The sequence below is a fragment of the Giraffa tippelskirchi genome, chromosome 6, assembly GCF_054371585.1.
Source record: "Giraffa tippelskirchi isolate mGirTip1 chromosome 6, T2T-mGirTip1v1.2.pri, whole genome shotgun sequence".
NCBI lineage: Eukaryota > Metazoa > Chordata > Mammalia > Artiodactyla > Giraffidae > Giraffa > Giraffa tippelskirchi.
The window spans coordinates 82,635,949-82,656,503 of record NC_137280.1 but is presented as its reverse complement, the minus strand read 5'-3'; the positions used below and the strand labels follow the sequence as shown (position 1 = coordinate 82,656,503).

General features: G+C 48.0%; 1 protein-coding gene across 11 annotated transcripts in view; it reads left to right on the top strand.

Moving 5' to 3' along the window:
* Positions 1–1,571: 1,571 nt before the first annotated feature.
* GATAD2A (GATA zinc finger domain containing 2A) overlaps positions 1,572–20,555 on the top strand; it is a 94,434-nt gene continuing 75,450 nt past the window's right edge. For 7 of the 11 annotated variants that reach the window (XM_081496113.1, XM_081496099.1, XM_081496110.1 and 4 more), the window contains exon 1: positions 1,572–1,913. The gene's annotated coding sequence lies outside the window, so the exon portion shown is untranslated. Of the gene's footprint in view, positions 1,914–16,160; positions 16,421–20,555 lie in introns of those variants that run through there. The other 4 variants (XM_081496115.1, XM_081496106.1, XM_081496111.1 and 1 more) reach the window with 1 other exon arrangement.

Here is a 20,555-nt window from a genome sequence, read left to right as displayed (position 1 = left end):
ATCTTTTTCACCTTCTTCACCCTTTCAATTCAACGGATGTCTGGTTGCCTGCAAAGGGTATAACTGGGCTCCTTGGGGATAAATCAGGGGAGGAGTTCAGAACAGCTGAGGGAAGACAGAGGTGAAAGCCTCAGACACCTGGTAGGCCATGGTGATGCTACAGCAGAGTTTAGTTACTGCTTAGTTTTGTCTGGGGACAGGTGAGAAAAAGGACTGGTTCTTGGAAGGGCTCCAATCAGTAGAGCAGAAAAGTGGAACTGAAGAGCCCAATAGAGGACAGAATTAGGAAGGGCCACAGATTCGACCCTTGGGAAAGAATTGACAGCTGCTTGGAAAAATTCTCATAAAAAAAGAAAAAAGGGAAGGAGGGCTAAATGGATAACTCTTCTAGGGCAGAGGAGTCAAATGGTCGCAGTTCTAAGGAAAAGAGGAACTCTTTCTGCAACACTCAAACACTGCTTAGAAAAAGTGCAGGGAACACAACTCCTTGGCAATTATTGAGTAAAAAGGGTGAGGGGCCATCAGTTTCCTGCAATTTCTCTCTGGACAGAGGAAGGGTGCTTTAAGTTCCAAGTTTCTCCTCTGATGGAAGGAAGGACTTGCAAGTTATGAATTTCCCAAGTTATCTTCAGAAATGAAGGCCAAGGACATGCAACCCCCACTGCCCCTCAGACCAGGGAGGAAGGCCAGTGGCCTAGGGCTGAGAAAAGAGGCAGGATATGTTCGCTCAATATTCTCCAGGAAAGGCAGTGGGCCCCAAATTCTTCCTAGTAAAGGGGACAGGGGCCCGAATCCCTACACGTTTTCTTAGAACAGAGAGCTAGGTCCCGAATGTACAAAATCATTCTTATCCTGGCAATTCTCAGAAAAGTGGGCAAGGCAAGAATCGCTAAAACTCTTCTCAGAAGAAGGGTCAGGGGCAAGATTCCTCAAAGTTCTCCTCAGAAGAGGGTCGAACCCGTGTCTCTAGTCAGAAGAGAGCCCAGGGCAACGCATCCCCTCAGGAACAAGAGCTGGCCACAGTTCGCCCAGAGTCAGAGCGCGCCTCATGCGGCCCCGCCCACTGCCCGGCGTAACCGCCCCACGCCCGCCCGGCCTAAGCCGCCTCCGGTGCATTGTGGGTGGGGCGCCCCTGCAGAGCACTGCGGGGAACCCCCTGCCCAGACAGTTGTCGGCCGCCGGGTAGCCGGGCAGAACCCCCCGCCAGTGTCCGAGCAGCCGACCACGGATTGACGCGTCCTCATGCCCCGCCCCTCGCGATGTTCCTGCCCCGAAGCTAAAGCCCCGCCCCCGAAGCGCCCTGACTGGACCGGAGGTCCGCTCCACTCTCCCATTGGTAAATTGCATGTCATTCATCTTGTCCCGCCTCCTCGGGCCCGCCCAAGCCCCCGGCGCGATCCTGAGGGCCAGCCGGCCCGTATGCTCATTGGCCGCAGAATGCTGTCCGTCACGAGGCTGGCCACGCCCTCTCCGGGGCGCGGATCCCGGGAACCCTGGCCGGACCTCATTGGCCTGCGGCGCCGTCACTCGGTGAGACGTGCCTCAACCCGGAAGTGTGAGAGGCGAAATCTGCCTAGCAACCGGGGAAGCCGGGCTGCGAAGCGGGCAATTTCAGTGTGAGACGGAGCGGCGAGACCAAGCAGCGGCTTCGAGCGCGGCGCGGCGGCTCCTCCCGCCCGGGGTCAGCGCCCCGGCGCGCGCACGCGCACCCCCGCTGCCCGAACGCGCTCCGCGCCGCCCGCGCAGTCAGTCGGTCGATCGTCCGTCGTCCTGTCGTCGCCGCGGGCGCCGCCGCGGGCGCCACCTGAGGGAGCTGCCGCCGCCAGACCCGAGCGGACGGGATCCGACCCTGCCAGGGGTCCGAGGGCCGTCTGGGGCCCAGCAGCAGTCCGCAGAGGCGCCGAGCAACTTCGGTGAGTAAGGGGCGGACGCCGCTGGTGGCGGGTCCCCGGCTTCCGGTGCCCCGGGCTTCTCTGGGGCTTCCGCTTCTCCGAGGGGGCCGCTTCCATGCGTGGACCCTCTTGTCTGGGGGAACCTGCTCCTCTAAGGGACCCTGCCTCTCTGAGGGGAGCCTCCCTTCCCTGAGGGTGCCCCATCTCTTTGAGGGACCTCCTGCTTCGTTAAGGGGCCCGTTTTCTGAGGGCCCCGCGTCTCTGAGACACCTCCTCTCAACTTCTCTAAGGGCCCCCTGCTTCTCCGAGGGATTGCTTTTTATGTGGGACCGCCTCCCTTTCTGGGATCGACTCCAGTCTTCCTTGAGGGACCGCCACTTCTCTGAGGAGATACCCCTGTTTCTAGGGGACCTTCCCCCTCAGTTCTCTGGGGGACCGCCACCTCTGTAAGGAGATCCTTGCTTCTCTGAGCTGTTGTCCCACTGTGTACTGTGTTCCTTTTTTGTCCTTGCTTTTTTAAGGTGTCCCCTACTTTTCATAGGTTCTCCTTCCCCCCACCTTTCTGCGTTGCTCTCCCTGCTTCTCTGTTCCCACTTCTTTGGGTGACCTCCTCCTTTCCTCATGTGCCCCGCCCCAACTAATCTGAGGTGTTCCTGCTTCTGTCAGAATCCTTCTTGGAGGTGTTCCCCATTTTTTTGAGTTGTCCTCACTTTTGATGGGACCCCTAACTTTTTGATGAGTACCTCCATTTTCCTGAGGGGGCCCACTACTCCAAAGTACCCATTCGTATGACTGGATCCTTATTTGTCTGAGGAAATGTTCCCCACTTTTCCAAAACAGTTTCCATTTTGTGGGGGACTCCTACTAATCCATGGGTGCTGTAGTGTTTGGAGGGGTCCCTGGCTTCTCCAGAGGTTCTCTTCCTAAAATGAGATGTCCCACTTTATTAGGCTCCTCATGTCCCTGCAGTGTGCCTCCACTCTTTCAAGATACCCCCACTCTGATTGAAGAGGGAATGAGTTTCTTCACTTCTCTGAAGGGTCCCCCTCCATTCCCAGGGGTTCTCCTTCCACTTGCCTTAGGACATTTCCCCTTTCCAAAGGTTTCCCTCCTGATTCTCTAATGCAAAAACTCTTCCCTCACTTTTCCTTCAAGACCCCAACTTCAGAGTTCCCCTGTTTCTGTTTTTGGTACTCACTTCTCTCTGTTCTGGAAGGAGAGATCGGAAATATGCCCCTCCCACCTTCAGTCTTCTTTCTGGCCAGATTAGGGGTATTCTCTGAATTTTTACCTCAGCTTCAGGGGACCTGGAGGAATTTGTGGCTCGAAGGGAAATTGAGAGACAGGCAAAAAACAAAACACTGTTTTCTCTTATCCTTTAAGGCCTGGTAGATTTGGGGGAGCAAGAGCTGTTGTCAGATGACAATTGTGGTTACTCCATGTTTGAGTCATGGGGCCACTACAGTGTTGTCAGGCCAGTGCAGAGACAGGACGGACAGGGTTGGAGAATTGTACCCCATTATCACACCTTCATGTTGTGGGACTGACCCACTTCCTGTCCCATCCCTAAGTCCTCCTCTGCGTGGTAGAACTCACCCCCCACCTCTGCAAAAGGAGAAGGAAAAAAACGCTCATTCAGGTCTTCCTGCTGTTTTTTCTCTCGCGAGGTCGACTCATTTACCCCTTGATCTCTAGTGGATCTTCAGTTTGTGGGACACTCTGGTTTGAAAGGCAAGGCAAGAAGCAGGAAATGGGTCACCTTCGATCCAGGAAGGGTGGAAGGGAGGCAGAGAACAGGGGATTTGAATTCATTTCTCTAAGTTAGGTGACTTCAGCTTGGCTCAAAGGAAGTTTTTACGTGGCTTTTACAAATCTCATGTGTACTTTATTTTAGTGGCCCACCCTGGATTCCAAGTTCACTCCAGTAGCTAATTTTATCTGTTTTGCCAAACGCAGAGCTCTCTGGAGCCCAAGTAGATGAATGCTGGCATTGAGAGATGGTCCAAAGGACAGGAATGAACTCAATTTGAAACCTGAGTAACTTGTAACCACTTCGTGTCCATGCACAAGTCTCAGGCTAAAAACATGGGGAGAAATGTTCCTGAAGTGGAGTTCCGAAATATAGGCTGAACTTGTTTGGTTTAGCATTTCAACCAGTTCTTCCCTCTAACTCTGCTAGAACTGCAGTTCACTTTACAGTTTGACTTAAGACTGTCTCTCTCTTGTTCATTTCCATCTGGGTCTTGCTTAATTTGCGTCCTTTGTGAAGACTCCTGCCGAGGCTATAATTTGAGTTCTAAATCTGTCGGTGGACCATGTGGACACAAGTTTCAACTCGAGCTATTTTCTTCTGTGGAGAAGTGCTTGGAGAGTTTCCTGGGCCCTCTGCTCCTGCAGTAGTCAAGTCCAGGCAGGAAGCTGCTACAGACCTGGTTGCTTCTCTACTGCCTCTTCCTGGTCAGCTGTAGGCACTGCCCTGAAGGGAAAAGGAAGATGGTGGGGAACTCGGGGCTTAAGATGTCCTGAAACAGGGCAGAGAAGTGCTGGCACATGTTTATTATTTGAAATGAAACCCATAGGACCAGCAGGGTGAGGTGTTAGGGAAGGGGGAGCTTTGAAGTCAGAAGGACCTGATTCAGATTCTGGGTCTGTCCTTCCTAGCTGTGTGGCCTTAGATAAGTTATGGCACAAGATCGGCACATTACTAAATATTTGAGGGGGGTCATATCTCTGTGAATATGTGTGAAGGTGCTTACAAATGGGAAGTGCTTCTTAGTGTGAATGAATGAATCTAGGGTAATGAACCGGAGGCAGCCAGCACAGCACCTAGCACATGGTTGGTGTGCAATAAAGGTTGGTTGTTGTGCTCAGGAGACTATAGTTCTGGCCTGGACTCCCAGACCAGGAAGCATTTGATATTTTGCCAAGGCTAAATATGCCTGAAGAGCAAAGAGAAAGAAACTTGTCTCTTGCAAAATCCACTGCCTACCCGGGTCTAGCATTTTTCTATGTTCAGATAGCAGTTGTGAGATAGATTGGCTTTGTGGCAGGGGTTTGTGTTTGCCTTGGCCTTGCTTTCTCCCCCTGTAAAATAGGGTAACCTGTGAGTTAAGGACAAGGAGATGTATCACTATAATTAGACCACAGGCCGGATAGAAGATTATTACAAACTTGAATTGTGGGAAGAAAAAGAAGGTGAACCATATAGGATCCTAGGCCAGATTTTGGGACTGCTTGACTGAAGGATACGCAAGAGTTACCTGATAAGTGATCTCTTCTTACACATTAGAACCTTGGAAGACGAAACATTCTTTCTGGGTAATGGATCAGATTTGGGGACAAAAGACTGCAAACGTGATGTACAAAGGCATTTGTTGCCACACAATAATAGTACATTGAGTGTGTAGCTTAGTGCCCATGAGATCAGAATTCACCTTGAGGTCCCAAATATCCAGAGAACTATGGAGATGCTAACTCAACCTCTGCGGATGGGGACTGGAATGGGCAGGACACTTTTTTTTTTTCCTGAGAAGCTGTTTTTGTTAGCAATTAGTGAAAGCCTTAAAATTGGGCCTGATGAGTTGGGCTCAGCCTTTTTCACTTATTCCTGTGGGGACAGATGGCACTTGTCCCTGATAGCTAAAACCTGGGTTGCAGGGGAATAGTGGGTGAGAAATCTGAGCTAGGCCTCCACTGCATTGCTCCCAAGTTAGAAAAAAAGGGTTCCTTCCAAAAAATATCCCCTCTCCCTCCTTCTGCCCCCCACTCTCCCTCTCCCTCTCTCTTTCATACATACACAGTGAATTTTACTGTTGAAGCTAAGAAATATCTGCCAATCTTAAATTTCTCTTAATTCTCTTAAGGACATTTATTCCATTGTTTGGGAAAGGAGCAAAGTTTATTATTTTTAAAATATAAAACACAAAGTTAAGAACTTTAAAGGAATTATTATCCCTTCTAAAATTATGTCTCTTTATGTACCACAGACTTCACTTTGGTGGATGGTGGCGCCACCATCTCGTCTCTTTTATCTAACAGGAAGTTTTTTAAACCTTTTTTTTTTTTGAATTGAAAGATCCTTACAGCAATAAAAACCCTTGGATAGTTAGAAATGATATTGATCTAAGTACATTTATTAGATGTAATGTAACGTGGTTATCCGTTGGTAGGCTGCTCTAAAAGGCATGTGGGTCCCAACACTGCCCAGCTTCTAACTCTAGACGATAAACTGTTGATTTATATAACTTAAATAGCTGGGGAAGTCAGGGTTTCCTTCCTGTTGGAGACAGCACTGGGGGCATTAAATCCCTGTGGGATTTTGTTGATAAGAAAGAAACTGACCTCTTTCGGAATTGGGAAGTAACTACTCTGTGGAGTTGTTCCATTCAAATGAGTGGATGTTGTTATTTTGAATTTCTAGTATTAAGTTTGACATTATATTCTCTGCAGACTAGCTGCCTTTGTCTATATGGGTGTTTTGCTTGGATATGAATTTATCCCTCCAAACTGGCATATGAGGGACGTTTGAACACTTAAGGAAGGGCTTAACTTGCTATGAGTTTTCCTGTGTGGCCCTAAGGTAGGGTTTTTGTTTTTTAATGTAACTTAAATTGGATTGGAAAATAGAAAGTGTTAGCTCTTCTGGCTCATATAACTTCCTATGCCAGCAAATAATTCAGCAATAAATGGGTGCCAGTGATGCACCAGGCACACCATGCTGGGTGCTGGAAGTCTAGCAGTGAGCTGGCTAGAGAGACGCAGTCAGGCCTCTAGGATCTTACATCCCGGTCAGACAAATAAACAAATGAGTGAAAGAATATCTCAGGGCTTCTCTGAGAATATCCCTGGATGTTGAGATTTTGGGGTAGAGTTTCTTGAAGGTTTGGAAGTAAAACCTTACTACCCTTCTCATTTCCTCACCGGACTCTTTCTGTTTCCTCCCTCTGAAAGGAAGCAGAAATTATGGTGTTTTCCCGGTTGATTGTTGGCTTTTGGCACTAGTTGATCCAGGATGACTGGGGCGGCTATAGTCTTGGAGAAACAAACCAGATTATGGAATGGTTATTTACCAGAGCATTTTCAGCTTTGCTCCTCCTGAAGCTGGTGGCAGTGTGTTTAGGAATCCCGTGGCATTTCTTCATGGCAGTCTCTATTATGCAAAGAGATGCATGCATGCTAAGTTGCTTCAGTCGTGTCCAACTCTGTGCGACCCTATGGACTGTAGCCCACCAGGCTCCTCTTGTCCATGGGATTATCTAGGCAAGAATACTGGAGTGGGCAGCAGTGCCCTTCTCCAGGGGATCTTCCCAATCCAGGGATTGAACCCTTGTCTCTTATGTCTCCTGCATTGGCAGGCAGGTTCTTTACCACTAGTGCCACCTGGGAAGCCCAGATATGCAAAGAGATACACAACTCTAAATGTCCTCTTGCCTCATTTGGAATCGCTTAAAAAAAAATCAGACGGGTAGTACTTGGCTGTTGTTCATGGCGTAGGAAAGGTGAGATTTCAAAGAACTAGGTTGCTTTCTCTTGTATTAGTATTCTTGGCGCAGAGTTCCCTCTGCCCTACGGTTCCTTCTTATACTGGGACTGGGGAAGCACTAGTTTGATTTTCCTATGTTGTGGTCCAGATTTGATGTTAGTCCACGTAGAGCAATCATGTGACAGGTGTTTTCCTTAAATAAGTGTATTTGTGAGGGGTGGAGCCAGAGAGCAGGGTTGGATACTCATTCAGGGCCCAGGTCCCAGGGGAGAGGGAGCATATTACAAGGAGTTCCTGGTAGTCTTCTTTTCCTTTCTCTCCACCCAAGTACTGACTCCTGAGGTGAAGAGGAAAGCCCAGGCCGGAAGTGGGCGTGGACAAGTATTGCAACTGTGCACGTGATCATACTCCCACCTCTGGGCTCTGCTGCCCTTGGGAAGTGGATGCTTGCTCTCTCTTCACTTCCTGTTCCCCGCCCTCCAGGCTGCGTTCTTAGGCTCCAGTGTGAGCATAGAAAACATGTTAGGTTCTCACTTTTTGCTCAGTAAACCGCTCTGTCAGAGCTGGGAGCTAGTGGACCTGCACTTAGCAGTGCTGGAGGCCCAGCTCATGTACCCACAAATTCAGGACTGTCTGGCAGGGTGGTTAACAGGACAGTTTCCTGTTGCATTATCACAGGGTTCCCTGCAGTAGCTTGCCTGCAAAAGGCTACTCTGGAGATGTGTATAGAACTTACGGAAGCAGACAGTAGATAGATCCTTCTGCAAGAGTGTGTTCTTGGATAATCGTTTGCTGTTATTTGTCTTTACTGCTTGGTAAAAAGTGCCATGGGAAGCCCTGTGTGCAAGAGAAACTTTAGAGCCAGAAAGCCAGGTTCTGCCACTTGCTGGCTCTGTGCCCTTAGGAACGTGGCCTAACATTGGAGCCTCAGTCTCTTCATTTGCTGTTGGGGATGGTAAGCACGAAGCAAGCAGCCAGACTGTTGTAGGTGCCTAGTAAAGGTAGCTTCCCAGGTGGCTCAGCGATAAAGAATCTGCCTGCCAATACAGGAGATCCCCTGGAGGAGGAAATGGCAACCCACTCCAGTATTGTTGCCTGGGAAATCGCATGGACAGAGGAGCCTGGCAGGCTACAGTCCATGGGGTCGCAAAGAGTTGAACACGACTTAGCAACTAAACAACAGTAAAGGTAATTGTTATAGAATCATATCAAGGCTGGCTATTCCTCTTGAGGTTGGCACCAAGTTTGGACAGCTACCAATAGCTGTTAATACTGCCCAAGAGCAAACCAGTCCATGTTGGGGCCACAGGCTGCTGTTTATGACTGAGGGCCAGTGATCTAGAGCAGCAGTCCTCAACTTTTTTGGCATCAGGGACCGGTTTCATGGAGGACAGTTTTGCCACGAACCAGAAGGAAGGAGGATGGTTATGGGATGATTCCAGCTCATTACATTTATTGTGCACTTTATTTCTGTTGGTACATGAGCTCCACCTCAGATCATCAGGCATTCCCAGAGGTTTGGGACCCCTGATCTAGAGGTTCTTGGATTGGCTGATTTTCCCCAATGGGTTCCCTTAGTTCACTGTAGCCTTGTACTGCCTCTGCTGCTGCTGCCACCACCACTACATCACCTTGGTATACCCTATGGACTTGCCGTGCCTTCTGAAGCATGACAGGGTAACTAGGAAAAAGGCTCAAACTTACACACTATGTGGCTGCAGTATGTTATAGCAAAAACCTTACCTTCAAGTGTGATGGGAGTGCTCATTTAACTTGTCAAGGGTTAGGCGCCTGGCTGGATACAGGGGCCCTCATATACTGCTAGGAAAAGAGAGGTTCATGAACTGGAAAGTGCAGCAAAATGCTGCAACTGGAATGTGGAAGGAGGGATGGATTGGAGAGCCTGCAAAGGAAAGGGAAATGGGGAGAGCTACTTTTTAGGTGACTGGGCATTCACAGGAGAGGAACAGCATGGGCACCATCAGGGATGTGGACCTGAAAAACAGTCTGGTGAATTCTCTTGACCTGATGTGGTTATGCTCATCTAAAAATCAGTGTTTGAATGGAGCACCTTTGGCAAGAAAAGCTCAGTTACCTTCAAAAGTAGAGAGTCTTATAAAATGTGTCATAGTAGGATTCAAGATTGAACTGTAAAGTTATATTTAAATTGAACTCTGAATAAGTATTTTCAATCAGAAACCAGTGGTGGCTAGTGAAATCAGACTGTGCAGACTCTCTTTGTAATAGTATGCAGTCTACATGGAGGACAGAGAATGGGGAGTGCTTCCGATTTTTTTTTTTAATATTTATATAGTTGAAGCACGCAGGATCTTTGGTTGTGGCATGTGGAATCTAGTGCCCTGACCAGGGATAGAACCTGGGCTCCCTGCACTGAGAGCACAGTCTTAGCCACTGGACCACCAGGGAAGTCTCTGCATGTGAATTTTTTCTTCCCTTTGAGAATTGTCATTTAAGCTGGTCTAAAAAAATTTTTTTTTTAAATTTTATTTATTTATTTTTGACTGTGCTGGGTCCTCATTGCTGCACAGACTTTTCTCTAGTTGCAGTGAATGGGGGCTACTCTCTGGTGGCAGTGCTCTGGCTTCTCATTGCGGAAGGTGGGTTCTAGGCCCTCAGGCATCAGTAGCTGTGGCTCCCGGGCTTTAGAGTGCGGACCCAATAGTTGTGGTGCACCGGGTTAGCTGCTCTGTGGCATGTGGGAGCTTCCTGAGTCAGGGATGGAACCTGTGTCCCCTGCATTGACAAGTGGATTCTCTACCACTGAGCCACTAGGGAAGCCCTGCTGCTGCTGCTGCTGCTGCTAAGTCACTTCAGTCGTGTCCGACTCTGTGCGACCCCATAGATGCTGCCCACCAGGCTCCCCCATCCCTGGGATTCTCCAGGCAAGAATACTGGAGTGGGTTGCCATTTCCTTCTCCAATGCATGAAAGTGAAAAGTGAAAGTGAAGTCGCTCAGTCCTGTCCGACTCCTAGCGACCCCATGGACTGCAGCCTTCCAGCTGGTCTAAAATCCTTAACATGCAAAACGATTTTTTAACTTGCATGACATTTTCAAGGTTTAGGCTTTATATTTTATATTTATAAAGGTTTCAAGTTTATGTTTATCCTCTTAAAGTATCTATACTGAAGGTTGATTTTTAAAAATTTTATTTTTTTTATTGAAGGATAATTGCTTTACAGGATTTTGTTGTTTTCTGTTAAACCTCAACATGAATCAGCCATAGGTATACATGTATCCCCTCCCTTTTGAACCTCCCTCCCATTTCCCTCCCCATCCCACTCCTCTAGGTTGATACAGAGCCCCTGTTTGAGTTTCCAGAACCATACAGCAAATTCCCATTGACTATCTATTTTACATATGGTGAAGGTTGATTTTTGACCCAAATTTGAAGAAAAGATTTTACTGCTCTCAAACCAGGAGTTGGTAAAATTGTAGGCCTGACTAGGTCAGCATGGACTAGGGCAAGCTGTGAGGGAGAAAACTAGAAAGACCCACCTCATATATTTTCTATAGTAAAATGCTGGGCACCAGTGGAGTCAGCAAGTTCTCATCCTGTTAGGAAAACTTTGGGACGAATGTTTTCCTCCTTCCTATGTCAAGTTGGAAGATCTGCCATTTAATTGGAGATGGAGGTATGAACTGAATACCAAGGTTTTACAATATGTTTTTCTTCATGTCTAAACCAAGGATGTTTATTAGCAAACAAATGATGTGACTAACACTTTCTTTGTTAAGTGTGTTTGAATAGATTTATTTCTAGATTTAAGACCATCATATAGCACTTTTTTTTTCCTGGTCATCTTCTGATTTTTTTCCCTTTTAATTCTTTAATTCATAGAAAAATGGTTCACTGACTAACTTTTCAAAGACTTAAAATAGATCTAAATTAGGTGTGCTTTTTTTTTTGTCAGCCATGTATAGACACAAAAGAGATACTCCTTGCCAACTGGTGACACATTCAGATGAAGACAGAGTGGGAGATACACATCCGGTTCATGGTTCACAGTGATACTTCTTAGCAGTTTGTATTTAACCCTTTAGGGAAGCATTTGTGCTCAGAACCCTGTAATAGAGGGATATCGTCAGGGTCACAGAGACTTAACTACACATGGAGCCTGAACTCCATGTTGCATTGACACTAAGTGTTCAGAGTCATGGTTAGAAAGGATACTCAAACACATGTTGACAAGGTGGCTCATCTCCAGAGAGCTGCACTTCAGAGAGCTTTCCTGGGATGGGGCAAACAGGAGCTGATGTCTCCCACAAACTCCAAATCTAGTGTAAAAGTGTTGTGATTGTTTTTAAACAGTGACATTTGTTGTAGCAGCTGTAATGTGTTGGGAGTATTGTATTTTTCTTAAAGTACATCCCCTTGAACTCTTTTCTGGTCCTTGAAAAAAGTACCAAAAATATCAAAGTACTAGGGAAATGAAATTCACATAGAAACGAATCTTTTCCTTTCCCAACCCAATTGCTTTGTAATCTCACCACCTGAATATGAATTTGGGGTGAAATAAGAAACTTAAAAATAATCCTTTTAGAGACTGTGGTTATATTGTCCCTAAACTCAATGAAAATAGTTTCAGACTTTAGTGGAAAGTAGTCAGTGCTCTTTTTCTTTCTTTCTAAATAATTGTTTTTTTAAATTTTATGATCACATTTCTATTTATGTATGTGTGTATGTATTAATTTTTGGCTGCATTGGGTCTTTGTTGCTGCATGCGGGCTTTCTCTAGTTGCATTGAGCTAACTCCTCTCTAGTTGTGTTGCATTGGCTTCTCGTTGTGGTGGCTTTTCTTGTTGCAAAGCACAGGTTCTAGGGTTTGCGGGCCTCAGTAGTTGTGGTTCAGAGGATTAGTTGCCCCTCAGCATGTGGAATCGTCCCAGATCAGGGATAGAATCCATGTCCCCTGCATTGGCGGGTAGATTCTTAACCACTGGGCACCAGGGAAGTCTAGTGCTCTTTTTCATAAGGGTACCTTTTTAAAAAAATATATTTATTTATTTTTTATTTGGCTGCACTGGGAGTTAGTTGCAGCATGCACAAACTTTAGTTGCAGCATGTGGGATCTAGTTCCTTGACAAGGGATCCAACCCGGGCCTCCTGCATTGGGAGCTCAGAGTCTTAGCTATTGGATCACGAGGGAAGTCCCTTTTTAAAAAAAAAAAAAACAACTTGAATGAACAACCTGTTTATTCTTTGGAGAGCTTCTTAGAATACACGTTGGAGCTTAGTATCACTGTTTGATAGTGGTAATCTAAAAATTGGTTAAAGTCTTCATAACTAGGCCTGCTTAGCTTATGAATTTAAGCATTCTGAGAGAGAAAGCCATCTAGAAAGTTTAAAGGATAATGAATCCACCCCTTTTCAGCCCTTTCTGCGCCAAAGCCACTCCAGGAGCAGCCAGCTCTGGCCCCTTGCCTCTGCTATTCTCGGTGCTTAGGATGTCCATCCATTAAGAGCTGGCTCAAATGTCACATCCGCAAAGATTTCCCAGAGCCCTCCCCAGGGAGGGGAGCAGTCCTTTCCTCTCTGAGTCCTGTCTTTCCTATGAATGCATTTTCTGCATTGAAATCATTCTGTGTCTTTCTGTGCCACCAGCCTGTGAACTTGTGGAGCTGGTGCCTCTAGGCTCCCCAGCCTACAAAATCCAGTTCTTATTTATCACATAAGACATTTAAAATTTTTGTCCACCAGAATCTTCAAAGAAATTTTCTGATTGAAACCCAAAAAGTACAGTACCTTAAACATTCAGTAGGTGATGCTACTCCTTTTCAGTCAGTTTCACACTACTTTGGAGCCTTTGACCAATTTATGCTTTATAAACGAGGACACAAACATGGAATTTGGCCCAAATTTCTTTTTGTCAGTCCCTCTGTTGTACAGAAATTTAGCTCAGATGGTGTTTGGAAGTTTATCTAATAGTACATTAGAGAGATAATTAGAATATTTCTTCAGTGGTTAGGGTGGAAGGAGGCTTGGCTATTATTAGCAAGGATCTGATCTGAAGGATATGAAGTGAATTTGCTAGAAAATTTTGTTTAACTTAATAACAGAAGTGTTTTTATGTTAACTGGCATCTGTAAGTATTAAGTGACTGCTTTGTTCTTAGGACAGAGGGAAAAAACTTCGAGAGAAACATAGTTCTAGCCCACTTGCAGAGAAGGCAATGGCACCCCACTCCAGTACTCTTGCCTGGAGAATCCCAGGGACAGTGGAGCCTGATGGGCTGCCGTCTATGGGGTCGCACAGAGTCGGACACGACTGAAGCGACTTAGCAGCAGCAGCAGCAGCAGCAGCAGCCCTACTTGTCTCTTAGTGTTTTCAGTTTTAGAATGGCATCTGAAGGTGATTGCAGCATATTTCTTAATCACCAGCTGAACAATTTGCTGTTTAGTCCAGTACTATGGCACAAGGCCTCTAAGCCAAGCAGCATGGGCATTCACCCACCTGAGCATCTGGGACGCCAAACAGGTCTGGATTCACCATCGCTTTTTCCATCTACACACTTGGTCCTCCCTTCCTATCACAAAATAAATCATTTCATCCTTTGCCAGCCAGAGAAGTTGGCACTTTCTTTGGAGGACCACCTGTCACCAGTTCACATCTCAGTCCATGGGGCCATGTCATTACTGTGTCACAGCTGATGCCTTCCTCTTTAAAACAGGATGGTTGTCACCTGGGTGATTTACACAAGGTTTGCCAGCTCAGATCCTGGAATCGCTATGTCAGGCTCAAGTCTTGGATCTCCCACCTGACCACACTTTGCTGTGTCTGTAGTTAATTAAGTTGGATTAGTCACGACCCAGTTGAGGAGCAGTGAGGTAATATTTTGCTTGTATTGCTTTAATATACATCATCTGATTGATTGTTGAGTAAAGCAGTTCTCAAAATATAGAGCTGCCGAATTAGAGTGAAAATCATATTTGCTTTAAACTACCTTTGCCTCTGGGATCAGGGATTTTCCTGCATTCCTCTACCCAGTTACCTGTTTTGAGAATAAACTGTTTTTGTTTGGTTTTTGAATTTGAACATTTAAATTTCTTTGTAGCAAAGCAAATTGCTGACAAAACTGGGTCAGGCAAGGTGTCTTGAGGGTCAACAACTTGTATTTTGTATCATTTTTAGTTTGAGGAATGCTTCTCTTTTGGCCCTGGAGAGGTTGTACCAGATTTGGCTTTAAGCCCTTGGAAGATTTTTTGGGTAGGGTTGGGGGTGGAATCAGCAACAAAAAGTTGCTGGTTAGGTGTGGAATTCACAATTAAAATGCGCTTTTTTGAACTTATTGACGTGGGGGGGGGAACATGGCAGAAAACTTTTACTTGTAAAACTTATTCTACATTCAGTTCAGTTGCTCAGTCGTGTCCAACTCTTTGCGACCCCATGAATCGCAGCACGCCAGGCCTCCCTGTCCATCACCAACTCCCAGAGTCTACCCAAACTCATGTCCGTCAAGGCGGTGATGCCATCCAGCCGTCTCATCCTCTGTCGTCCCCTTCTCCTCCTGCCCCCAATCCCTCCCAGCTGCTGCTGCTAAGTCACTTCAGTCGTGTCCGACTCTGTGCGACCCCACAGACGGCAGCCCACCAGGCTCCCCCGTCCCTGGGATTCTCCAGGCAAAAACACTGGAGTGGGTTGCCATTTCCTTCTCCAATGCATGAAAGTGAAAAGTGAAAGTGAAGTCGCTCAGTCTGTCCGGCATCAGGGTCTTTTCCAATGAGTCAACTCTTCACATGAGGTGGCCAAAGTATTGGGAGTTTCAGCTTCAACATCAAGTGTTTTTAAAGTTTGGGGTCAAGACCAGTTGTGGGTCAGAATTACATTGCTTCTCTTTAAAACAAAAATGAGGTAGAAAAATATCACTACATTTCAAGTGGTACAAGTATGTTTGGTGAAACTTTGTTTCACTTGATGAATATGTATTAGGATGTGTTATCTAGGTGTCTCATCGTGAATTATTTGTATGAATGCCATAAAAAGAACTTGGGAAGGGCCTTTTTTCGGTGATTCTTCAGAACCTAACCTTGATATTGAGAGCTTTTTGTAATACAAGATATTTTATTTTCCCTATTAAAATTGTGTTTTGCTTTATGTAGTTGAATATCTCCAAAGCCCATCCTCTCGGGTTAGACTGTTTCCCGTGTTTCCTCCACGTCACTGCAGAGGGAAGGGCGCAGATTTGCTTTCTTGAGAGGTTTCACCTTCTCCTAGAGGCACGGGGCAGATTGGGAGGTAACTGAAGAGGGAGAGCAGTCATCTCTTTTAAGTGTTTGTGGGTGGGTCTGGCGCTTTATAGAACTCTCTTTACTGAGCTGGAGGAATTATGGTTTCGCCGATCCCCTGGAGGGGAACTTCTGGGTGTCGACCCCGCGGGGGTGGCATTCAAACCTCGGTTTTCAGAAGCAGTTGCTCGATGTCTCGCAGCCCAGTTGGAGCGAGGTCAGCAGTGAGCGCGCCGTGAGTCAGCCCTGGGCGCGGCCCGCCGGGCTGTGCCGCGGGTGAGCTGGCGACGACCCTTCGGCGCTGCTACAGGAGCCCGCCCGAGCCCTCGTGGGAAACCGGCGCACGGGGCAGGGCGTCTCGTGGAGGGAGGTCGGGAGGGGCGGTGCTTCCGGGGCGGTGCTGGTCAACCGACCCCGCCCACCAATATCAGACCCCGCCCACCAACCGCCTGGCCCCGCCCAGCCGGGCGCGGGCGGGCGGCGTCGCCTTTAAGAGCTCCCCGGTGTTTTGGGGGCCGCGGGCCGGGCGCGCTGACCTGGTGCGCATGTCCCGGGCGGTGACGCCGGCGCCGGGCTCCATGTGTGCGGCCGAGGGGCGCATTATCTGGCCGGCGGCGCGGGCGGGCGGGCGGACCGGCGGAACGAGCGCCGCGGGCCCGGGCGGCCCCACAGGCGGAGCGAGCGCGCGTGGCCCAGCGCCCCCAGCCCCTCGGCCGCCCGGCCCCGCAGGCGACCCCGACCCGGGCCCCGCGGCCCCTTGAACCCGTGCACTGTCCTAGGGCCCGGCCGGCCCGCGGCCCGGTAAGTTCCGGACCAAACTTGGCGGGGGGCGGGGGCTGGGGTCAGGGCCGGGGTCGGATGAGGGAGACTGGAGCGGCAGGGGCGGTGTGGGCTGGGCAGGGTCGGAGGGTCTGGGGGCTGTGAGGGACCCCGATGAGAGCGTGGAAAAGTGAGAGCGAGCGAGTTCTACTCCTTGTATTCCGGGAGCGTCTTCCTCGCGCTACCCTGGAAAGTTCCGCGCTCAGACGCCGCTCGGGCACGTGGGGGCCGGGCCGGGCGGGGGTCCCAGAAAGTCGCGGCGTCGCCCCTCTTCCTCTTGCTCTTCCTCTGGGGGTCAGAGTCGGGGCCAGGTCGTGAGGTGCAGCTTCCGAGCGGCCGGGACGGGCCTGGGGGCAGTGGCACGTGGGCGCGCGGGGCGGGGGTCCCGGGCGGGAGACGAGGGTCGCGGGCAGGCCGGGCCGCGGCGCTGAACTCCACGGCGACGGCGGCTGCGGATCCCGTGTCAGAATAAGAGTCCCCGCGCGCCCACGCCTGCAGGGCTGGCCCTACCCCCCCCCCCCAGCTCGCGCCCTTCCTGCCTGACCCCGGGGAGCCACGGGACCCTTTCCCCTCTCTGGGTTCCGGCCTTTCTCAGGGCCTTATACTTTAAATTTGCCTCCCCCTCTAGGCGTTGGCTGTATTGATTTCTTTTTCCCCACCTGGAAAGGGTTGGCATCAGTGACTAGACAGCAGCAGCTGGCCTTTTAAAGGGATTATTGCCAAGAATCGGAATTGATCACTTCAACAAGGAAAGGCTTATGGGCAGGGCCCTAGCCTAGAGCGTGACTGACACTTGGTGTGTGTGTAAACACTGGGACCCAGAAATGAATGGGGACCCCTCCCTTAGGCACTGAATGCCTCGGGAAACGTGCGTGCATGTTTCTCCCTTGCCCTGGGAATTTTGCAGGGACTGCTTAATTTTGTGTATCTGACCCTACTTCTTTAGTTGTGTGGTTCATCCTTATCTTTAGAGCTTTGGATTCTTTAGATCAAAGTCCGAGTGAGTCACTTGAGCCTTTAATTTTTCTCTCTTCCTTACCCTTTTACTTCTTTCAGTTTTCTCCGAGTACACAGTACTGGTTAAGTCTGTGGTTCTTGTGTGTCCATTTCACACAGTGACACCTTCTGGCTGTGGTAGCACAGAGAAACTGAGGGACAGCCAGCCTTCTGTGCAGTTGCTTCAGTCTTGGACCCACTGTCCTGTTGATATTCTTTTTCTTCTGGTAGTGGTTACAAGTTCAGTTCATTTCAGTCACTTGGTGATGTCCAACTCTTTGCGACCCCGTGGGCTGCAACACGCCAGGCTTCTGTGTCCATCACCAACTCCCGGAGCTTGCTCAAATTCATGGCCACTGAGTTGGTGATGCCATCGAACTATCTCATCCTCTGTTGTCCCTTTCTCCTCCTGCCTTCAATCTTACGTGAAATGTTCGCTGGCACCAGAGTGCTGTTAGCTTGTTAGACCTGACAGCAAGCTGTGGAGGAAAGCTAAAAGATCAAACTGGCCCCAATTTGAGTGCCCACTGTATGCTAAGCTCAGTTCACAGACTTATTATTTCAGTGCCACTAATAAGCCGATTTGGGAAGGGAGAGTATAGTCCTCATTTTACAGGTGAGATAACTGGACTTCTGGAGGCCAGGCTGCTTGCCCAAGACTGCTGAGTGGTGGAGAGGTAGAGCTGGGCTTGTGCCTGCCCTGTGGGGCACCAGATCCCAGGAATGCTCCTGTTTGCAAGCTGTGTATGAGTATTTTCTGGGAGCTCCAAGCTCCAGTATACCTCTGCTTGGACTTGGGGGATGACTTGGTAACTCCATTTCTAGCCCTGTTTTGTCCTTGGAGAGCAGAGTTACCAGATGGCTTTTAAGAACCAAGCCACAGAGTCACCCCATTGCTTCGCTTCTATAGCCTGTATCTCAGAAAAGTTGGCCCTTTTTTGGAGGAAGCGGTTTAGATTGGGGATTTTGAGAGTGATCTGCTAGACCCACTCCTTGCTAACTCCCCCACCCTTCATCTTTCATCCCCTCTGCTGCCCCTAAAATTCTGAAGCTGGTTTTTGCAGAGGATTGCCTCTCATCTTGGATGTGGTGTAGAGAATGGGATTAATGTATTAATGATTTGGATGCATTGTTATTTCCATTCAGATGACATCATTTTTTTTTTAAATGTCAAGTCATCTCTATTAATGCAGTATCATTTGGCAGATCGTACAATCTTATATTTTGATAGAGAGGAAAGAAATAATGCTGCTCTTGGTAGAAAAAAATCCTGGAAGAATTTGTACCAAGATGTCAACAAAATCTTTGGGTTAGGGTTAGCAGTAGTTTTCTGTTTTTATAAACTTTTTGGTATCTGTATTGTACGTTTTTTTTTTTTTAAGAAAGAACCCTTTTAAATTTAAGTATTGAATGATAAGGCATTTAAAAGACTCCAGTTCTCAACTCTTGTAAGTAGTTCTTCTCACTTGTTTTGCATCACTTACTTTGTGACTTTGTGGCATTGCAAGTAGTGATTTCTCTATTGAGTTAGTCGAATATCAGAGTGCATACTGTGCCTCTGTGCTAGGAATCTCTCCCTGCTCAGTGGAGTTTACTGTGAGATTAATGGGAGAGCAATTGTAGCTAATCTAATAAACTTGAGGAAACTTACATGGGCCAAGGAGAGAAGGATGCTGTGATCTGGTAACGGGGCCTTCCTTCATCTGGGATCAGAGGACATGCAGGAGCTAAATAAGCAGAAAAGGGAGAGCATTTGTGGCAGAGAGAGTGTTTGGACTCAAGGAAGATCAGTGTGGTTGGAGCAGAGAGAGACAAATGGGCAGGTTCCAGGACTGAGGGGGTCTGGAATTTACCGTAAGAGCAATGGGACCAAGCTGAAGAGGGTAAGGCAGGGACCAGTGTGATGAGGGCGCATTAAAGCTCATAGCTAGGACCTCCTTGGGCCTTAGATAGCAGAGGACTAAAAGATGCACCTGAAGGACGTGAGTGGCAGAGTAGTGAAGCTGTTTCTGAAATGTTGGCGTTTTCTGGTGTTCTTGTGGGAGAAAATAAAAAATGACCTGCAGAGTTTTGAAATGTGTCAGTTTCCAAGACACAAAAGTGTAATACTCTTACCACTGAATCCAGTTAAGGACTGTCAGTGTGAGTGTGTTAACCTCGGAAAGCATGGGCAACTCAAATACTTGTCTCGAGAACTACCTGTTTGGACTTGGGGTGTTTCTGTGCCATCAAATGGAATGGACAAGACTTTCCCCTAGGCTTATTTTTCCCCCCAATAATTGAGATAATTTATGCTCATTGGAGAAAACTAGGAAGATTATGAAACAGGAGAGTAGGTGAGGTCTTCATGAGCCGTCATCCTGGGGTAATAGAGCATCGTTGGGATTTCCTTGTAATAGTTGTTGGGTTGGGAAGTGCCGCAGAACCAGAAGAACGAGTTGGCAGTGTCATAGTTTGAGGCTTACAGAACTGTGCTGCCAGCTAAATGTGGTTGGTTGGTAGAATGGATGCTCTTGAGTTATATGAACTGTTTTAGGAGGTGAGTTAGGCAGTCTGGCTTCAGATTGCTATTTGTTCAGCTAATGAAACTTACTTTATGTGCCGACTGTGCAAAGCTGCATCTTTGTCTTGAATTAGGAAGGCAGTGTGTAAGAAGGTGGAGGTCAAAGGCAGGGGACCTGAAGAAGTGGCACTGAGACGGAAAGTGGTGAGACTGTGTTAGTAGAAACAAGTGCCGGCTGGGGACACATCTTGCATACCTGTGGGCTTTGGCAAACATGATGCAGGACTTTTTAGTCAAGAGGAATGTCAGACCACAGGCCTCTTGCCCTTCCCCTTGCTTTCTAGGCTGTATTTGTGACCTCTTTTTTTGTCTGATGAAAATGTAGGTTAGTCTTTTAGAAGACAAACTTACTCTAATTGAAAACCTGCAGGTCACCTTAGGAAGTGACTGGGAATCCTCTGGAACACTCCAGGGTATGTGAGAAAGGGTCTTTGCAGCTTCAGTGCACTGCACCCATTTTCTCGCTCTCAGTCTTCACAGAGGTACCTGTTTCACAGGTGAGTTTGACAGGGATCTTGCTTTCCTGTTCTGATTCCCAGTTCTTGGATTCCTTATGTG